Source organism: Eschrichtius robustus, chromosome 21 (assembly GCF_028021215.1).
Source record: "Eschrichtius robustus isolate mEscRob2 chromosome 21, mEscRob2.pri, whole genome shotgun sequence".
Lineage (NCBI taxonomy): Eukaryota > Metazoa > Chordata > Mammalia > Artiodactyla > Eschrichtiidae > Eschrichtius > Eschrichtius robustus.
The window spans coordinates 15,164,808-15,181,275 of record NC_090844.1 but is presented as its reverse complement, the minus strand read 5'-3'; positions in this window follow the sequence as shown (position 1 = coordinate 15,181,275).

Here is a 16,468-nt window from a genome sequence, read left to right as displayed (position 1 = left end):
CTCTTGTTCAGAAAAATTAAATAGGGGTTGATACATTACTGTGTCCTGAATTGAGTGGCATTCTTTCTTAGACAAAGGAAATCTTTAAGGTCATTTCTTACATATATTACTACTAAAGTAAAATTATTGAGTTAGATATTTAACCTTTAAAACCATACCCCTTCAGAAACTCTAAAATCTCTAAGCAAAACTAGAAATAGTTTTGATGCAATCAGCACATTCACTTACACACCCATTGTCTTAGTTCTTCAACATGTCTTTGAAATACTAAACTTGACAGTTTTTGAAAAGGTGCCTTGTTTCAACATAAAACTATGAGAACACCCATAACATGGCTGTTTCCTTTCAAAAGAAGGAATGCAGGGGAATTTTTTTTTCTGCTTAAACTAATGCTATTGTTTTATTGCCAATTTTTCTTTAAAAGTACCCATTATTGAATCCAGCTTATTAGGTATTTTTAATCAGTTAACAACGTTGTTAGAACTTGTTATAAATTCCTACATACTCTAAGAATGTTCCACAGTCTTGAGTCATTCTTTGAACCTGTAACCACCTACCTGACAGTTTATTTCCAAAGTGCTGCTTTATGTTGAATAGTTCATCATGTTATGATAGGATTTCCATAAAACAGAATGAAAACTACTTTCTTCAGTTTAATTTCACGAAATTGATAATAAATTTACATTACATTGTCTCAGTATTTTTCCAACTTCTAAACGTGCACATGCCTGTTAAATGGCACATTAAATATGAATTCCATTCAGTTTTACCCACTTGGAAATACCAGCAAATGCCCCTTCCAGCCAGCACAGAAAAGGGTCTTCTCCCCAAAAGTTAAATATTTTACTTATTTATGTCAATCTTATGGAAATTCTAGTTTATTTGTACTGCTTTGCTTTCAAAAGCCTAAGCTTTACTACTTGGAATGTTATATTATCCAGAAATGTTTGATCTTTTTAAATGCTCAATTGACTTGTTATTGTAAGAAACATAAAGTTAAAATATGACCTGAAAATAAACTATAAAGAAATTCAAAGTGCTAGATTAGCAAACTAGAGCCTAGTGGAGCTGTTATTCACAACATTTATCCCATCAAAAGACTGTCTATTACTGCAACCTGCATGCATATATTTTCTACTTTTCCCTGCTCTGATTCACAATCATCTCTCTGTCACCTATGGTATAACCAAGGAATAACCAAAAACACACAAACAACTTATAAAGCTAAATCCAGCTACCGAAAATCATATTTTAACAAAAGTTTGATGCCCTTTCTCATTTTCTCAAAAGAGAAAGATAAAGTGAGACTGATAAATTAGAATTTAGGTCATTCATTGTCATTCACTTAGCCACACAACATTTAGGTGTTGTGTTCTCACAAAATAACCAGTATTATATTAAGTATTCTGGGAAACATAAATGAAATAAAAGATACATCCTCTGTCTGTGCCGTGCAAACCACGAATTTATATTTTATTTTCCCCTATACAAACACTAGGTAGATATTGATGTGCAGCGATATTGCCAAAACAAAAAAAGAAAAGGAATACACTGGTTCCTAAATACAAGTTTTCTATAGGTATTTTTCAGGAAGTAGACTGTTAAAAGCCAGTCATCCCAAATCCCCCTTCTAAAGAAACTGAGGGCAATTAAAAAAGAAGAAAATCTATTCACTTACTCATCAAAAAGGTATGAAAATTACCCCACAAGTAGATCTTGGCTGCAAAAGATATGAACTATTCTCAGCATGCACAGATCTTTCTCCTTTTCGATAGGTCATTAACTTGTCCCAGTAGAAGGAAATCTCCACATTGCATACTACTTCAAGTGTTTTACCTTGAATATTATAAACTAGTAGTCCTTCAATGTCTGGTAAGTAACATATCATCAGTCAACACTAGCAATGAAAGTCAAGTATGAAAGGCACTAAAACATGCTGTATCCCTAAGAAGCTGAGCACCATCCATAATTTCTCTTTGACTCTTAGAGAAGCAGCAACCACAGCAAACAGGGGTTCAGCAGGAGGGGAAACAGGAAGAAATTTTGAAATAAACAATATCTAAACCAACAAGCTACTGGAAAACAAATAGATTTTCTTAAAAACATTAACTAGAAAAGATAGCCACGCTTTGACTTTAAAATCAACGGATCTTTACATAGTAAAGTTTATTTTTTACTAAAGGTTATGAAAGACAAAGGAATGTAAAATATGCAAAAGACAGTCTCTGCCCCAAATGTTCTTAGTTAATCATATATATGAAACATACTTTATTTCTAATACTGCTCATCAATAATTCCCATAATGGCATACTGTTTGAGTTACAGAAGTTTTTCTAATCTCAGAAATCTCATTCTAACCCTAGTAAACACCTGTAATTTATATATTACTATACAAACCATAGTTAAGAACATGACCATTATAGGTAAAATTTGTATCACCGATGCACATTTAAAATAATACAGGAAATACAATGGTCTGTAATTGAATTTTATACCATTTCTGAATTGTGAACTAGAAAAGTGCTACAAAAACACATTATACTTAGACCAAAAAAAAACCCAAAACAACAACACATTATACTTAGAGATTAAGGGGGGAAATATTAGATTGTCAGCATTTCAAGCTGCAAATCTGTGTTTAAGAAAAGACATTTCAAAGCAATGAAATAGACCATGATTTCATTTGTATTTACTGTGTTCACTTTTCAAATTCACTGTAAAGACATGACTGAGAAATGTCTTGTAATTTCTGCAGGGGAAAAAAAAAAATGCAACCACCATTCAGCTCTCACAGAGTATATTAGAACATATTCATGCCATATCTATTACCCAAACCCTTGCAATATGTAATCCATAGTAAACCAGAGAAGTTGAAGATAAGCTTCTTTAAGAACAGAATCAAAGGAATTTATGGGGCCAGTTCTACTTTTGGTGAGAATATTTGGCTTAAGACCAGACACCTAGAGTTCTTACCTGAAACAACAGGACACATCACAGAAGTAAATGCTAAAGGAGATGCTTGAACTTGGGCCAGGAGAGATAATAGAGACAGAGAACGAAAGGGAAACATTTAAGCCCAAAAGCCTATTGCCAATTCATCTTTCACTGTAAAAGTGAAATAGCTTCATATGTAAACACATTTATGAACCAGAAAACCAAAAGGAAATTTTGCTACCAGATTTGGGGACAGAATGGAGTGAAGACAAATAATTAGAAGTAGAAGAACTTTTATAGAGGAAAAAAAAAGAAAGAAACTTCTTCCTTTTCAAAGAATCTGAAAATGCCTTGAGTCAAATAGAAAACATGCAGTGGACCTATCACTATGACAAGAATGAGTTAAAGAAAAAAAAAAATAAGCTGGATGCAACCAATAGCCCCGCTAACACTTATAAGAAATGAAAAGTCCATGATTTCCGTGATGAACAGATAGCACTCAGCATGAGCCATTCAGGGTCAAAGGCAAAGCTAATTAATTAATTGATTTGTCTTAATGCTTTATTCTTTGAAAATTTAAGTGCATCATAATACTTCAAAGTATTAATTTTTATTTAAACCAGAATAGAAAGGTCTCTAATGCAATTATTTCCTGAACTACTTATAAGCACAACAATGGCTTTCTGCTAAAAGGTGTGAATATCCTCAGTGCTGAGAATGGCCCCATAAAACTGTGCAAATAAAAGCTATTGCCTTTTTGACGTTTTCTCCAGTGCTGTGTCTTAAATAAAAAGATGGGGATATGGAAGGAGAACACTTGTTTAAAATTTTTGGTCTAGTCATGTCAGTCAAATTAATTTGACATAAAGCAGAACTCCAAAACTAACAAACAGAGTTTCTGCCTTCATTATTTTTGCCAATTTCTGGAGGAGGCGGGAAATCAATGAAATTGCTTATTTTCTCCCATGAGTTTCTATAAGCTGTGCCAGTAAAAGAAAACAGACATAATCATATCTTCTCCTAAGGAAGACAAATATCATAAAAGCAAGTCTTTATTTGTGCAATTTGAGTTATACAAATAATTTTTGTAGAATGGTCATACTTCATTCATGAACACTGTACTGAGAAATTTTTTTATTTCAATCAGTTTTCTCAGCTTCAGCACGACTGACACTACAGACCCGATAATTCTTTGTTTTGGGGGGCTGTTCTGTGCATTCTAGGATATTTAGCAGAATCCCTGCCTCTACTCAACACAGCCAGTAGTACCCTCCCTCCCTGCATTTGTGACAATTAAAAGTTATCAGACGTCTCCTGAGGGACAAGATCATCCCAGCTGAGAATCATCATTTGCCTTTTTCACTAATATTTATACTAAAAATCAAAAGCAATGATGGTAAAACTTCTGGCATCTTAGCCCCAATCGGATTGAATAGTGGCACTTTACTTTTATAATGAATCCCTATTGTGTATCATCTGAATGACAACAGAAATTTAGGTTATTAAATTATATTTGTAATTAAGCAGATAAAATGAAAGAACAATGGTTGTAATTGGCATGTGCTCACTCCACTGATCCCATCTCAAGTACCCAAAATGCCCCACCCCGAAGAATAAATGGAATTATGTCTAAGGTGGGAGATCTACAACAGGGATTCTCTTCTCAGGCTCTGAAGGATTATTACTGAGGGATTGCTCCCAGGACGAACCTGAAGGAAAGTGAGGGAACACAAGAGGGAAGGAGAAAGAGCCAAGTAGGAAGTGGTTTTAGTTGTGATCTAGCTTCAGCCTAATCGTAGGAGAGCTCTGGAACATAAAAACTGCACCACAGAGTAGGTCCTGCCTACAAGACATCCTGCTTGGAGGCAAGGGGCTGGCCTTTTACATGGCATCAGTCAGCCGTTGGCTGCAGGCCACCAAGAATGGCACAACTTCACAGGCAAAGCAGCTCCTACAAGTCATGGGCAATCCTTCAAAAAGCCTAAAGCTGTGAACCCTTAACAATCAACACCTACAGCAATTGGAGGATTGGGGTTCCAGTACAGCAAAGAGATATGGGGAACCAAATAGTGTCCACTACAGATGACCTTCTACAACAGTAGAACAACAAACTGCCCCCTCACACACAGGCTGAGTTCTCATTGGTCAAGGCATGGAGGGATGTAAGTTCTATCTTGTTTATTGTTGACTGTCTCCTTGGGAATAAAAAGCCACAGCCTGAAATGCAAACTGTTGTGTGGTAATATAGCATGCGTTTATAAAAGAAAAATTATAGACACTAGAACATTCAGTTCTAGTGAAGTTTTAAGGAAGGACAATTTGTTTTGTCCGTTGATAATGATAACATCCTTCTCATTAGAATCTACACAATTATATATTATCTTTCACAATGATAATTATAAGAATCTTTTGGAACTAAACAGGAAAGTATATAATCTTCATTTTTATGGCAAATTACTTATAAAATTTTGTTTATGAAAAATGAAAATTCTATAAAATTGCTTTTGGCTATTACATTAGATTTGAAACATTATTGACTATCAAAATGAGAGGTTTTTTCCTTTGTTCTGGAATTTTTTCCAGAAGTATTTGGAAAAAAACAATAGTTCTTAAAACTTTGTAGTGTCAGGACTTCCCTTTTAATTATTAAAAAGTACTGAGGGGGCTTCCCTGGTGGCGCAGTGGTTGAGAGTCTGCCTGCCGATGCAGGGGACACGGGTTCGAGCCCTGGTCTGGGAAGATCCCACATGCCACGGAGCAACTGGGCCCGTGAGCCACAACTACTGAGCCTGCATGTCTGGAGCCTGTGCTCCGCAACAAGAGAGGCCGCGACAGTGAGAGGCCCGTGCACCGCGATGAAGAGTGGCCCCCGCTTGCCGCAACTAGAGAAAGCCCTCGCACAGAAACGAAGACCCAACACAGCCAAAAATAAAATAAATAAATTAATTAATTAATTAATTATTTTTTAAAAAGTACTGAGGACCACAAAAGCTTTTGTTTATGTAGATTATGTCTACCTATACTTACTGTTTTAGAAATTAATACTGAGAAAATTTTAAATATTTATTTTTATTTAAATCTAACAATAACAATCTATTACTATCTATTACTAAATCTATTACAATCTATTACTCACTAAAACTTAGTGAGAAGAGTGACATTGTTTTGCATTTTGCAAATCTCTTTAGTGTCTGAATTAATAGAAGTGCTGAAATATTGATCTGGTTAAAGTATATCAACAAAATCAATCTCACACAGATATGTGTGAGGAAAGGGAAAAGTATTTTAATCACCTTTTCAGATAATTGTGGATAGTCTTCTTTACTACTAGACCAAAATTTGACAATTAGTGGTTTTTAAAGGACAGTTGCAAAGTGGAATCTGAAACCATATCAATGAATGCTGTATACTTTGTTATATTAAAATTCCTTGCACTATCTTACAACTTAAAGGGGATTATTTTAACCTAGGCATGATTTTGTAATATCACGCATTATCATGTGGAAAATACTGATTTACTGAGATCTGCAGATCTTCCAATATTAACATATTCCACTAGTCAATATTTTAAAAATTTTATGTTTAATACCGCTGATCTTATAAGAAAAGTCTTTGAGTATCAGGAAGTAGTTAAGTTCACAGGAGCAGACAAGTTTTTTCCAAATTCTAATTTTCACTGGCAATAAACATTATTAGTTCTCCTTAAGATGACAATTCACCTTATTTATTAAAAAAAAAAAAAGTCTACCCAATACTCAAGTCTGAATAACCATAGTTTATCTGTCAGTCATTCTTTCAAGTAAATACATTGTTCATGAGAAAAGTGGCTAGTGCATCCTGAATTTCAAACAATTGCTTGAGGACTCTTCCCCAGGACAACTGTTATAACTCAGTAAGCAGTAGAAGTGCTTTATGTGTACTTTCCATTTCTTCCCACGGAAATATTTAAAAGGTGTGTGCTCAGAGCCTCCCATCTAGAAGCTTGCACAAGCCTCTTAGATAGCCTCATCCACCAAAGGGTGGACAGCAGAAGCAAGAACAACTACAATCCTGCAGCCTGTGAAACAAAAACCACACTAACAGAAAGACAGACAAAATGAAAAGGCAGAGGACTATGTCCCAGATGAAGGAACAAGATAAAACCCAGGAAAAACAACTAAATGAACTGGAGATAGGCAACCTTCCAGAAAAAGAATTCAGAATAAAGATAGTGAAGATGATCCAGGACCTTGTAAAAAAAATGGAGGCAACGATCGAGAAGATGCAAGAAATGTTTAACAAAGACCTAGAAGAATTAAAGAACAAACAAACAGAGATGAACAATACAATAAGTGACATGAAAAATACACTAGAGGGCTTCCCTGGTGGCGCAGTGGTTGAGAGTCTGCCTGCCGATGCAGGGGACACGGGTTCGAGCCCTGGTCTGGGAAGATCCCACATGCCGCAGAGCAACTGGGCCCGTGAGCCACAACTACTGAGCCTGCGCGTCTGGAGCTTGTGCTCTGCAACGAGAGGCCGTGACAGTGAGAGGCCCACACACCACGATGAAGAGTGGCCCCCGCTTGCCACAACTAGAGAAAGCCCTCGCACAGAAACGAAGACCCAACACAGCCAAAAATAAATAAATTTTTAAAAAAAGAAAAATACACTAGAAGGAATCAGTAGCAGAATAACTGAGGCAGAAGAAGACAAAATGGAAGAAATCACTGCTGTGGAACAAAATAAAGAGAAAAGAATGAAAAGAAATGAAGACAGCCTAAGAGGCCTCTGGGACAGGTTTAAATGCACCAACATTTGCATTATAGGGGTCCTGGAAGGAGAAGAGAGAGAGAAAGGACCCGAGAAAATATTTGAAGAGATTATAGTTAAAAACTTCCGTAACACAGGAAAGGAAATAGCCACCCAAGTCCAGGAAGCACAGAGAGTCCCAGGCAGGATAAACCCAAGGAGGAACACGCCGAGACACATGGTAATCAAATTGATAAAAATCAAAGACAAAGAAAAATTATTAAAAGCAACAAGGGAAAAACAACAAATAACATACAAGGGAACTCCCATAAGGTTAACAGCTCATTTCTCAGCAGAAACTCTACAAGCCAGAAGGGAGTGGCACGATATATTTAAAGTGATGAAAGGGAAGAACCTACAACCAAGATTACTCTACCCGGCAAGGATCTCATTCAGATTCAATGGAGAAATTAAAAACCTTACAGACAAGCAAAAGCTAAGAGAATTCAGCACCACCAAACCAGCTCTACAACAAATGCTAAAGGAACTTCTCTAAGTGGAAAACACAAGACAAGAAAAGGACCTACAAAAGCAAACCCAAATCAATTAAGAAAATGGTAACAGGAACATACATTCAGATAATTACCTTAAATGTGACTGGATTAAATGCTCTAACCAAAAGACAGACTGGCTGAATGGATACAAAAACAAGACACATAATATGCTATCTACAAGAGACCCACTTCAGACCTAAGGACACACACAGACTGAAAGGGGGGGATGGAAAAAGATATTTCACACAAATGGAAATCAAAAGAAAGCTGGAGTAGCAATACTCATATCAGATAAAATAGACTTTAAAATAAAGAATGTTACAAGAGACAAGGAAGGACACTACATAATGATCAAGGGATCAATCCAAGAAGAAGATATAACAATTATAAATATATATGCACCCAACATAGGAGCACCTCAATACATAAGGCAAATGCTAACAGGTATAAAAGAGGAAATCGACAGTAACTCAATAAACAGTGGGGGAATTTAACACCTCACTTACAGCAATGGACAGATCATCCAGACAGAAAATTAATAAGGAAACACAAGCTTTAAATGACACAATAGACCAGATAGATTTAATTGATATTTATAAGACATTCCATCTGAAAATAGCAGTTTACACTTTCTTCTCAAGTGCACATGGAACATTCTCCAGGGTGGATCACATCTTGGGTCAAATTAAGCCTTGGCAAATTTAAGAAAACTGAAATCGTATCAAGCATCTTTTCTGACCACAATGCTATGAGATTAGAAATAAATTACAGGAAAAAGACCCATTAAATCACAAACACATGGAGGCTAAACAACAAGCTACTCAATAACCAAGAGATCACTGGAGAAATCAAAGAGGAAATAAAAAAAATACCTAGAGACAAATGACAATGAAAACACGATGATCCAAAATCTATGGGATGCAGCAAAAGCAGTTCTAAGAGGGAAGTTTATAGAAACACAATCCTACGTCAAGAAACAAGAAAAATCTCAAACAAACAATCTAACCTTACACCTAAAGGAACTAGAGAAAGAAGAACAAACAAAACCCAAAGTTAATAGAAGGAAAGAAATCATAAACATCAGAGCAAAAATAAATGAAATAGAAACAAAGAAAACAATAGCAAAGATCAATAAAACTAAAAGCTGGTTCTTTGAGAAGATAAACAAAATTTATAAACCTTCAGCCAGACTCATCAAGAAAAAGAGGGAGAGGACTCAAATCAATAAAATTAGAAATGAAAAACGAGAAGTTACAATGGACACCGCAGAAATACAAAGCATCATAAGAGACTACTACAAGCAACTCTGCCAACAAAATGGACAACCTGGAAGAAATGGACAAATTCTTAGAAAGGTATAACCTTCCAAGACTGAACCAGGAAGAAATAGAAAATGTGAACAGACCAATCACAAGTAATGAAATTGAAACGGTGATTAAAAATCTTCCAACCAACAAAAGCCCAGGACCAGATGGCTTCACAGGTGAATTCTCTCAAACATTTACAGAAGAGCTAACACCCATCCTTCTCAAACTCTTCCAAAAACTGCAGAGGAAGGAACACTCCCAAACTCGTTCTACAAGGCCACCATCACCCTGATACCAAAACCAGACAAAGATACTATAAAAAAGAAAATTACAGACCAATATCACTGATGAATATAGATGCAAAAATCCTCAACAAAATACTAGCAAACAGAATCCAACAGCACATTAAAAGGATCATACACCATGATCAAGTGGGATTTATCCCAGGGATGCAAGGATTCTTCAATATATGCAAATCAATCAATGTGATACACTATATTAACAAATTGAAGAATAAAAACCATATGAGCATCTCAATAGATTCAACATCCCTTTATGATAAAAACCCTCCAGAAAGTGGGCACAGAGGGAACCTACCTCAACATAATAAAAGGCCATATACGACAAACCCACAGAAAACATCATTCTCAATGGTGAAAAACTGAAAGCATTTTCTCTAAGATCAGGAACAAGACAAGGATGTCCACTCTCATCTCTATTATTCAACATAGTTTTGGAAGTCCTAGCCATGGCAATCAGAGAAGAAAAAGAAATAAAAGAATGCAAATTGGAAAATAAGAAGTAAAACTCTCACTGTTCGCAGATGACATGATACTATACATAGAAAATCCTAAAGAAGACACCAGAAAACTACTAGAGCTAATCAGTGAATTTTGTAAAGTTGCAGGATACAAAATTAATGCACACAAATCTCTTGCACTCCTGTATACTAACAGTGAAAGATCAGAAAGGAAATTAAAGAAACAATCCCATTCACCATTGCAACAAAAAGAATAAAATACCTAGGAATAAACCTACCTAAGGAGGCAAAAGACCTGTACTCAAAAACTATAAGACACTGATGAAAGAAATCAAAGATGACACAAACAGATGGAGAGATTTACCATTTTCTTGGACTGGAAGAATCAATATTGTGAAAAAGACTATACTACCCAAAGCATTCTACAGATTCAATACAATCCCTATCAACTAGAATAAAAAATCTTAAAATATGTATGGAGACACAGAAGACCCTGAATAGCCAAAGCTATCTTGAGGGAAAAAAACGGAGCTGGAGGAATCAGACTCCCTAGCACCATACACAAAAATAAACTCAAAATGGATTAAAGACTTAAATGTAAGACCAGACACTATAAAACCCATAGAGGAAAACATAGGCAGAACACTCTTTGACATAAATCACAGCAACATCTTTTTTGACCCACCTCCTACAGTAATGAAAATTCAAACAAAAATAAACAGATGGGACCTAATGAAACTTAAAAGCTTTTGCACAGCAAAGGAAACTATAAACAAGATGGAACGACAACCCTCAGAATGGGAGAAAATATTTGCAAACGAATCAACAGACAAAGGATTAATCTCCAAAAAATATAAACAGCTCATACAGATCAATATCAAAAAAACAAACAACCCAGTCAAAAAATGGGCAGAAGACCTAAATAGACATTTCTCCAAGAAGACATACAGATGGTCAAGAGGCACATGAAGAGATGCTCAACATCACTAATTATTAGAGAAATGCAAATCAAAACTACAATGAGGTATCACCTCGCACAGGTCAGAATGGGCATCATCAAAAAATCTAGAAACAATAAATGCTGGAGAGGGTGTGGAGAAAAGGGAACCCTCTTGCACTGTTGGTGGGAATGTAAATTGAAACAGCCACTATGGAGAACAGTATGGAGGTTCCTTAAAAAACTAAAAATAGAATTATCATATGACTCAGCAATCCCACTACTGGGCATATACCCAGAGAAAACCATAATTCAAAAAGACACATGCAGGGACTTCCCTGGTGGCGCAGTGGTTAAGAATCCACCTGCCAACACAGGGGACGCAGGTTCGAGCCCTGGTCGGGGAAGATCCCACATGCTGTGGAGCAACTAAGCCCGTGCACCACAACTACTGAGGCTGCTCTCTAGAGCCCGTGAGCCACAACTGCTGAAGCCCACGTGCCTAAATCCCATGCTCCTCAAACAAGCAAAGCCACTGCAATGAGAAGCCTGCACATCGCAACGAAGAGTAGCCACCGCTCACTGCAACTAGGGAGAGCCCATGCGAAGCAACGAAGACCCAATGCAGCCAAAAATAAATTAATTAATTAATTTAAAAAAAAGAAGATATGGTACATATATACAGTGGAATATTACTCAGCCATAGAAAGGAACGAAATTGGGTCATTTGTAGAGATGTGGATGGACCTAGAGACTGTCATACAGAGTGAAGTAAGTTAGAAAGAGAAAAACAAATATTGTATATTAACGCATATATGTGGAATGTAGAAAAATGGTACAGCTGAACTGGCTTGCAAGGCAGAAGTAGAGACATGGATGTAGAGAACAAACGTATGGACACCAATGGGGGAAAGCGGGGGTGGGGGGGGGATGAATTGGGAGATTGGGATTGACATGTATACACTAATATGGATAAAATAGATAACTAATAAGAACCTGCTGTATAGCACAGGGAACTCTGCTTCACTTCGCTGTACAGTAGAAACTAACACAACATTGTAAAACAAATACACCGCAACAAAAATAAAATAATAAAAAAAGAAACGCAAAAATAAATAAATAAAAGGTGTGTGCTCAGAGATAGAGATTGATAGAATTCATTTTTACTGCTTCATCAAGAATATTCTTAAGTGAAACTAGTGTGAGTGTGTGTGTGTATGTGTGTGTGTGTGTGTTCAATGTGGGTGTATGGCAATGAAAAATACAATAACTACCGCCACAGTTTGGTGCCACCACCTTGATCTGTGCTAAGGTGCCAGAAGTTTTACCCATTGTTGCTGCTGCATAATTAGTATAAATAGTGAAAAAGGCAAATAATGTTTTAGTATTACCATGAAAATTGTTTTGACTCACAGATCCCCTGAAACCTACTCTCAAAAACCCTCAAAGGATCACAGATGACAATTTTAGAACCACTGAGATAAACAAACCTTCAGTGACATTCTTCTATGATTCTCACTGTGGTCTCATATACTGACTTTCTGTGTAAGGGCTACTCCAGCAAGAAACTGGACCACAGAGCTAAGGAAAATTCATGGTTGGTAACAATTTTATCTCAGTCAAACCATCAAAATAACAATCTCAAGGAACTCCTGCTTTCTTGTCTTTTCCTCTCAATCTCAGATGTGTTTATGGAGAACTGATTTCAAATGGTGCAAATCAAGGCACTGGTTGGGAAGAGACAGGACAAAAAACAGGGTTTCTAGAGGGAATATGCAGGGGTGATGGAGATGTTGATATTAAGAGTTACTATGAAAAGCTCTTTATTTAATATCTCAAATATTTTATTAGGTAAAAAAAAGTCAATCAATCAATCAAATTACTTTGGTGGTCACTTCACATTCTACTAATCTCTGATTATAAGGGGTGGAAATAGTTATTGTGTCTATTTCATACACAATCACTTTCTAGTTACTGGAATCCATTATGGTTAAATTTTGAGTAGTTCTAAGAAACAGCTGAATATGGAAAAGTCATTTTGCATCCCTGTAATCAAGCACAGCACATATTACAGCTATCTTCAGAAAACAGAAGGTGCTCTAAGGAAACTTCTTCATATCACATTTAGGAACAATTAATCCCCAACAGACTATTTGATACTCTATACTGCCAATACCATCATTCCAGAGATTCACATTAAACCTTTACTATATGTGGAGGGGGAAAAAGTTGTCTGTGTGGAACTTATCTTTACTCTATTGAAATACTGTAAATGTCTATTTGACCCATTCTGAAGGCTTGCTATACCCAAGTAGGTCTTTAGGTTGATTTCCATGCCAAATCCATTCACTGTATAGTATTTCAGTTATCTTTGCTTCATTGCACACTGGAAAAAATGTGTGCAGAATCTTGAGCAAACTACTATAACAGGATTTGTAACATTTGTGATGTGGATTACATTTTAAAGTGGTTTTGCAGGTAAAGCATACGGGGGAATTACTGTGAAACCAAATAATGAGAAAGACTCATGATTCTACAATCAGTAGATTCTATGTAAAATTAAATTGAGGAATGCTAAATTATAATAATAATGTTCTAAATTGTTTCCTAATTATATGGAGAGAATATTATAATATCAGTGAAGAAGAATATTTTGCATATCCAAGTTAAACAGAAGTCTTGAGATTTAAAGGTTATGCTTCCTGATATTAAACAAACTTTTGTGACCTAAATAGCAACATACTGAAGAACTTAAGAGAAAAACTTCCTCTATAAATGATGTTAAATATAATCAACTTTTTTATCCCCAGAATTCTTTATGTTTATCTAACTAGTAGATCCAGGAAAAGTTCTCCATGTCACTTCAAGGTTTTTTTTACCCTCTAGCCTCTTTACATATATCAGGAAAAGTAGGAGGGGATAATATCACTTTTCAATCAATTTCAACAAAATTTTTTCTTAAAGTAGTTATCCATTTCAAAAAAATTTGAAACTAGATTTTTTTTCTCATTTTTTCCTTTCCATTTGTAAATGCAAATGAAGCCTAGATGTCTTTTTTCTACCTTACAATATAACTTGAGAATGAAAACTACTTAAAGAATTTCATATATATTTAACATACTGAGCAACAAATCATATATAATATATATATAAATATATATATAACATATCAAGCAGTTTCACTTTTTCTTTATACTTGACACTTTCCGATTCTAATTAGATGCAAACTGTTTCACAGGAACCTTTTGATATTGTGGGTCTTTGCCACCTCTCTTTGTGGAATTAAATCTTTATTCTAACAGAACATTTCTTCAACTATTCTCTAAAAGGCTCACATTGAAATTGATTCAACAAGGACTATCACGAGTTTGTAGATGGCTGATCACAATAGCCTCTAGAGTCTTCCTCAAAAGCAGTCCTACAGATAGTTCCCCAAAGCCTCTTATTTCCCTAAGAGAATGAAATCTGTCTTAATGGTTTCCTGTGAATAATAATTTAAAAGAAAGACCCTCTACTGAGTTAACCATTATGTTACTAAAGTAACTGAGTTAGCAGTTAAAGAAATAGAAACCCTTTAGTGAGTGATATTAATGGTTTTTATTATCTTTCTTGACTCTGTATAGGTTGGTAAAGCTGATAAAATAGTAATTCCCCTGGTAGAGCAGTATTTCCATATCTTGTCAAAAGCAAGAAATGCAGAAATCACCCGTCTCTGTTCCTCCATGCTATCAAAATCTAATAAATAAGATGTCAACTGTGATCAAACCATGATATTCCAACATTCAGCTGGTTTTGACCCACCAAATTATCAATTTCAACTGAATAATTTCTAAATGAAAAGTGACCTAATCCCAATCAATTTATGATTTTTGGAGATCATTTTGTGCACATCAGTACATGGCTTGCCTTAAAAGACGGTGGATTCAAAGTGCATTGTCTCTACCCTGAAGCCCACTACACAGAACTCCCCAAAATAAATGAATGATCTGTGGTCCAAGCACAAAACAATTCACTGCTGTTCCAAAGCTGAGAGTCCTAATTCAATCAGAGGCATTAAGTGGAATGATATAAATGCCATGTGATAATATTCTGGAGAACATTAACAGAATAACTAGCTGGATCCTTATTATATAATATAATTAAATTAGAATATCATTTAATAAAGCGCAATTAAAATACTGTCCCGCTGGGGAAACTGGACAGGTACATGTAAAAGTATGAAATTAGAACACTCCCTGACACCATACACAAAAATAAACTCAAAATGGATTAAAGACCTAAGTGTAAGGCCAGACACTATCAAACTCTTAGAGGAAAACATAGGCAGAACACTCTATGACATAAATCATAGCAAGATCCTTTTTGACCCAGCTCCTAGAAAAATGGAAATAAAAACAAAAATAAACAAATGGGACCTAATGAAACTTAAAAGCTTTTGCACAGCAAAGGAAACCATAAACAAGACGAAAAGACAACCCTCAGAATGGGAGAAAATATTTGCAAATGAAGCAACTGACAAAGGATTAATCTCCAAGATTTACAAGCAGCTCATGCAGCTCAATAACAAAAAAACAAACAACCCAATCCAAAAATGGGCAGAAGACCTAAACAGACATTTCTCCAAAGACGATATACAGATTGCCAACAGACACATGAAAGAATGCTCAACATCATTAATCATTAGAGAAATGCAAATCAAAACTACAATGAGATATCATCTCACACCGGTCAGAATGGCCATCATCAAAAAATCTAGAAACAATAAATGCTGGAGAGGGTGGGGAGAAAAGGGAACACTCTGGCACTGTTGGTGGGAATGTAAATTGATACAGCCACTATGGAGAACAGTATGGAGGTTCCTTAAAAAACTACAAATAGAACTACCATACAACCCAGCAATCCCACTACTGGGCATATACCCTGAGAAAACCATAATTCAAAAAGAGTCATGTACCAAAATGTTCATTGCAGCTCTATTTACAATAGCCAGGACATGGAAGCAACCTAAGTGTCCATCATCGGATGAATGGATAAAGAAGATGTGGCACGTATATACAATGGAATATTACTCAGCCATAAAAAGAAATGAAATGGAGGTATCTGTAGTGAGGTGGATGGAGTTAGGAGAGTCTGTCATACAGAGTGAAGTAAGTCAGAAAGAGAAAAACAAATACAGTATGCTAACACATATATATGGAATCTAAGGGAAAAAAAAAAAAAAGGTCGTGAAGAACCTAGTGGCAAGATG